This window comes from Nuphar pumila, chromosome 17 (assembly GCF_984573655.1).
Source record: "Nuphar pumila chromosome 17, dmNupPumi1.hap1.1, whole genome shotgun sequence".
NCBI classification, from domain to species: domain Eukaryota; kingdom Viridiplantae; phylum Streptophyta; class Magnoliopsida; order Nymphaeales; family Nymphaeaceae; genus Nuphar; species Nuphar pumila.
In genome coordinates this window covers 6,069,284-6,074,838 of record NC_143265.1, presented here as the reverse complement: position 1 = coordinate 6,074,838, position 5,555 = coordinate 6,069,284, and the positions used below count along the sequence as shown (strand labels likewise).

Below are 5,555 nucleotides of genomic sequence, written 5' to 3'. Positions count from 1 at the left end.
GCAGATGTGTGTTGAAAGCGTTTAGTTAAATGAAGTTCGCATATTTTAGGTGCCATTCACAAAAATGATTTGCAACAATCGTACCATATTTGAAGAGGGGCAAAAATGTCTTAAAAAGTTGAGAATCAAAGATTTTTTATATGGAGAGAATTTCGACAAATTGTGAGGCATTTCAGAGAAGTCACTATTTTACAAGGACAGTACAATCATTTTTTGGTTCTATGCCTGGAAGATCAACTATGGAAGCTATACATCTTCTTAGACAACTTATTGAGAGAAATAGAGAGAGAAACAAAAATTTGCATATGGTTTTTATTGATTTGGAGAAGGCTTACGATAGAGTACCTAGGGACGTTCTCTGGTGGACAATGATGAAGAAAGGTGTTTCTCTCAAGTACATTAGTATAATTAAAGATATGTATGAAGGAGTAGTAACCAATGTCCGCACTTGTGGAGGGGTGACAACCAATTTTCCTATAACGGTTGGGTTACATCAAGGATCTGCTTTAAGCCCTTTCCTATTTGCTATAGTGATGGATGAGCTTACGAGATCAATTCAAGAAAATGTGCCGTGGTGTATGTTGTTTGCTGATGATATTGTTTTGATTGATGAGTCTAGAGTTGGGGTTAATGCTAAGTTAGAATTATGGAGACAGACATTGGAAGCAAGAGGTTTTAAGTAGAGTAAGAGTAAGACAAAATACATGGAATATCGATTTAGTATGCAACGAAGTAGTGATGGGAGTGTAGTGAAGCTTGGTGAGCACGAAATACCGGTGGATGATTCTTTCAAATATTTGGGATCTATCATTCAAAAGTATGGAGAAATTGATGGAGATGTAAATCATAGGATAAAGGTTGGGTGGATGAAATGGAAGAGTGCAACTGGAGTGTTGTGCGATCGTAGAATGCCATTGCGGTTGAAGGGAAAGTTTTATAGGACGACTATTAGGCCCGCTTTACTATATAGTACGGAATGTTGGGCTGCCAAGAGACATCATATTCAAAAAATGAGTGTAGCTGAGATGCATATGTTGAGATGGATGTGTGGAAATACAATAAAAGATAAGATTCGGAACGAGGAGATACGTAAGAAGATAGGCGTTGCACCCATTGAAAATAAGATGAGAGAGAATCGTTTACGGTGGTTTGGACATATTCGACGAAGGCCTAATGATGCTCCAGTTAGAAGGATGGAGAAATGGGAAAATATATTAGTTAAAAGAGGTCGGGGTAGGCCTAGGAAGACATGGATGGAGGTGATAAGAAAGGATATGAATGCTTTGAACCTCACCGAGGACATGGCATTGGATAGAAATGAATGGAGGAGAAGGATTCATGTGGAAGACCCATAATGATTTTCTTTGTTGGTTCATATCGCCGACCCCAATTGTTTTGGGATGAAGGCATAGTAGTTGTTGTTGTTGTTGTAGTACAATCATTTTTTGATATAAAAAACCCTAATCAAAGAACTTTCTTATTCAAAGCCCTAATCAAATAGGAGGGAAAAATATGAAGGGGAAGGAAGAGGCAAGGAAAGAAGAGAGAGAATGGAACTAAGAATGGGAAGAAAGAAGAAAAAGGGGGGGGGGGGGGGGGAGAGAGGCCTTTCACCATAGGTGCCACTGCTTGGCCGCTACATTAGAGAGAAAGAGAGGGGGGGTCGGGGTTAGAACCTCCCTCTGCCCGAGTTTGTGTGTGGGTTTTTTAATTTTAATTAGGTGGTGTTCCCCTATCCCGTTCTTGGCATAATGAGGGGAGGGGAATTATCGTTCCGCATGTCCGCTATGTCCACAATTTGATTTTTGCAGCATCTCGCACTATATGCTATCAAACACACCCTTAGGGTGCATTTGAGTGGCAGAATGTTTGTTGTTCGGACAAGCAGAGTGGCAAATGTTTTGGACACAAGAGTCACACCTTGGAGGTTGAGATTCTTGTGCCCCTCATTTGCAACTGGGCAGAATGCAACCTGACCTTATCCTTGTACAGGTGGCAGATTTTCATTGGAAGTTGGCTCCATGAGAGAGAGAGAGAGAGAGAGAGGTAATGTCCCTAGCACTAGCAGTGTTTTTCCACAACGGCGTAACCATAAAATTTGGGAGGCTGAGAAGCCAACTCTAGATTCTGCTTTGCCATTTTGGCTCCACGTTAGCCAATCAGAGTTTTTCTTCCCATCCCACAGGATAAGCCCCTGTATGCATAAACAACTAGGCAGATCCCTTGCACCTTTCTTCACATTCTTATACACTAGCAAGCAAGAGAGAGAGAGAGAGAGATGGCGTCCGCGTGTGCCTCTTCGGCTGTTGCTGCTGTAGCAGTCTCCTCTTCCCGGCATGCATTTTTCACCTCTAAACTGATCATAAAACCGGTTCTTCTCACAAAAGGTGTATCTGTTTTTCAACTCACATAAGAGTGGGAATTCTTTGGCAGCAACCAAGGTTTCTTTCCTAGCTGGAAGATCTCTGCAATACAGAAAATCGGCAACTCCAGTGACCGCAAGAGCCTTCTCCGTGAACGCGGCAGCCGCACCTGATAGACCTCTCTGGTTTCCTGGCAGCACACCACCAGAATGGCTTGATGGAGGGTACATCTCTAGAGTTTTATCCACCATTTATACTTGACTGCAGGGTTTTGTTTGATCTTAATCATGTATCCTTGAATGCAGCCTTCCAGGAGACTTTGGATTCGATCCTCTTGGCCTTGGTGAGTTTGTAACTTTGTAGTGATCCTCACTTTTTTCTTCCAATTTCTATTTCTTGACAGTTAGAGAACAATACTGAAACAATTGGAAGATGAATACTTGCAGGATCTGATCCAGAGAGTCTGAGATGGAACCAGCAAGCAGAACTAATCCACTGCAGATGGGCCATGTTGGGTGCTGCTGGGATATTCATCCCTGAATTCCTGACCAAGTTAGGCATCCTCAACACCCCCTCATGGTACAGTGCTGGAGAACAGGAGTACTTCACAGACAAAACCACCCTCTTTGTGGTGGAGCTCATCTTCATAGGGTGGGCTGAGGGGAGGAGATGGGCTGATATCATCAAGCCAGGGTGTGTCAACCAAGACCCAATCTTCCCAACAACAAGCTCACAGGGACTGATGTGGGTTACCCAGGTGGCCTCTGGTTTGACCCTCTTGATTGGGGTGCAGGCTCTTCTGAGAAGATCAAGGAGTTAAGGACAAAGGAGATCAAGAATGGAAGGTTGGTCATGTTGGCTGTGATGGGTGCCTGGTTCCAAGCTATATACACTGGCACTGGCCCCATTGACAATCTCTTTGCTCATCTTGCAGATCCCGGCCATGCTACAATCTTTGTTGTAAGTACTGCAATTGAATTGCATTTCAAGAATTTTCTTTTCTTTTGACTAATTTAGAGCGTCTAATTAATACTTGAAAATGTTTCCACGTCTTAGGCCTTCACCCCCAAATGAGAGAACATCCACATGCCACTCCCCATGGTCTCTGAGAAAGGTTTTGCTGTATGACATGTCTGACAAGGAATGCCTGAAATGAAATTGCAAAGGGATTATGTACCATGTGATCCGGGGTTGTACCGGGTTTCTGCTCTGAATTGTAAACAAATTAATGTTGTGTACAAAAATCTGTGTTTGCTTCCATGAAAGCATTTCTAATCATTGAGTTCTGCGCCACAATCTCTGTCTTAACGTATTCACTAAATGAAAAAAAGAAGAGCAAAGAACATCATAAACTAAATACAAGAACAGAAAACACAAAAGTATACCTGGTTCGGCCCATAGGAACCTACGTCCACGGAAAAGAAAACACGAGGCTGTGTATTATGTTTTGTCAAGAATAGCTATACTTTTATACATCCTATCTTACTGTTTTCAACACTTCCTAAACAGTAAGGTTTATCAGCTTGACAGCCTTTTAGAAGACCTTTACATATACGATAGGATTGCTTTCTATCCTTATCGTTATTCTCCTCGGCTTTATCATTATTCACGACAAGAGTATCACAATTGACTTCTTCCTTATCATAAGCAGTTGACTTGCATTCCATGTAAAGCATAAGTTTGTTATTACTCTCCATCAAACTTGGCCTAGGATATAGGCCAAGTTTGCCTCTCAAACTGCTGAATTGCCCCCGTGCAAGAGGTTTTGTAAAAATGTTGGCAACTTGATACTTTGAAGGAACGAATTTGGTAATAAGTCTACCTTGAGCAACTTTCTCCCTGACATAGTGATAATCAACTTAGATGTGTTTAGTCCTGTTATGAAAAATTGGATTTAAGGCACTTATGTTATCACAATGGAGGTTGGGAGGATTATCAAGTCGAATCACAATATCTCTCAAAAGAAATGATATCCAAGTAAGTTTTGCTGCTGTTGAGGTCATGGATCTATATTCGGCTTCTGCACTTGAATGAGTGACTGTACTTTGTTTCTTAGCACTCCACGTGACACAATTGCTTCCAAGAAAGATGCAAAAGCCTATTGTTGAACGCCTGGTATCTGGGCACCCAGCCCAGTCTGCGTCAAAAAAACATAGAGATCAAGTGAGCTTTGAGCCATAATTTTGAATTCATAATCCAAAGTTCCCTTCACATATCGAAGAATCTGCTTTACTATAAGGAAATGACTTGTAGAGGGCTTATGCATATATTGGCTAACATGGTTGACACTAAAGAAGAGTTCTGACCTTGTAATAGTTAAGTACTGAAGGGCCCCAACTAAATTGCGATAATATGTGGGATCAGAGTAATCTTCATCATAAGTGGAACCAGTAGGAAGCTTCTCAATCATGGGCGTAGAAATTGGTTTGCAATCACGCTTATGAGTACGTTCGAGAAGATCGTTAGCATACTTTGTCTGACAAAAAAATAAACCCTCAAGGGTATGATCAACTTCGATGCCCAAAAAATCATGAAGACGACCCATGTCTTTAATAGCAAAAGTTTGATCAAACTGCTTTGTAAACTCAGTTAAGAGTACAGGATTACTCCTCATGAGAACCATGTCATCTACATAAATAAGGAGGATAATGGTGCCTTCTGGAGCATGATAGACGAACATGGATGAATCGGCAGTACTGCAAAAAAACCCATAATTCAATAGAAAAATACTAAGTTTGTCGAACCATGCACGTGAGGCTTGCTTGAGGCCGTAAAGAGCTTGATTAAGCTTGCAGACATGTTGAGGAAATTTGGCATCCTAATACCCTGGAGGTTGTTGCATGAAAACAGTTTCGCTTAACGTTCCATGTAGAAAAGCATTCTTGACGTCAAGTTGTCGTAATTCCCATCGTTTGACAATAGCAATTGAAAGAACCACTCATATACTTCCGGGTCGAACAACTGGGGAAAAGTCTCGGAGAAATCGACTCCTTCAACTTGGGTGAAACCACGTGCCACTAAGTGGTGTCATCCGCTGGTAACTTGGCTTTATAGACCCACTTTGATCCGACAACGTTCATATTTGGTTGAAGAGGAACCAAATCCCATGTATGATTGTTTTTAAGAGCATCAATCTCCTCATTCATCGCATATTTCCAACCAGGGTGCTGTAAAGCTTCATTGTTGTGTGGT

General features: G+C 41.5%; 1 pseudogene across 1 annotated transcript; it reads left to right on the top strand.

Annotated features, from left to right (window-relative positions):
- The first annotated feature begins 2,118 nt into the window (after positions 1 to 2,118).
- LOC149811452 (chlorophyll a-b binding protein, chloroplastic-like) lies at positions 2,119 to 3,619 on the top strand (annotated as a pseudogene). Its single transcript, XR_016428503.1, has 5 exons — positions 2,119 to 2,338; positions 2,388 to 2,587; positions 2,669 to 2,706; positions 2,810 to 3,323; positions 3,420 to 3,619. The product of XR_016428503.1 is annotated as a chlorophyll a-b binding protein, chloroplastic-like (transcript).
- Positions 3,620 to 5,555: the final 1,936 nt, after the last annotated feature.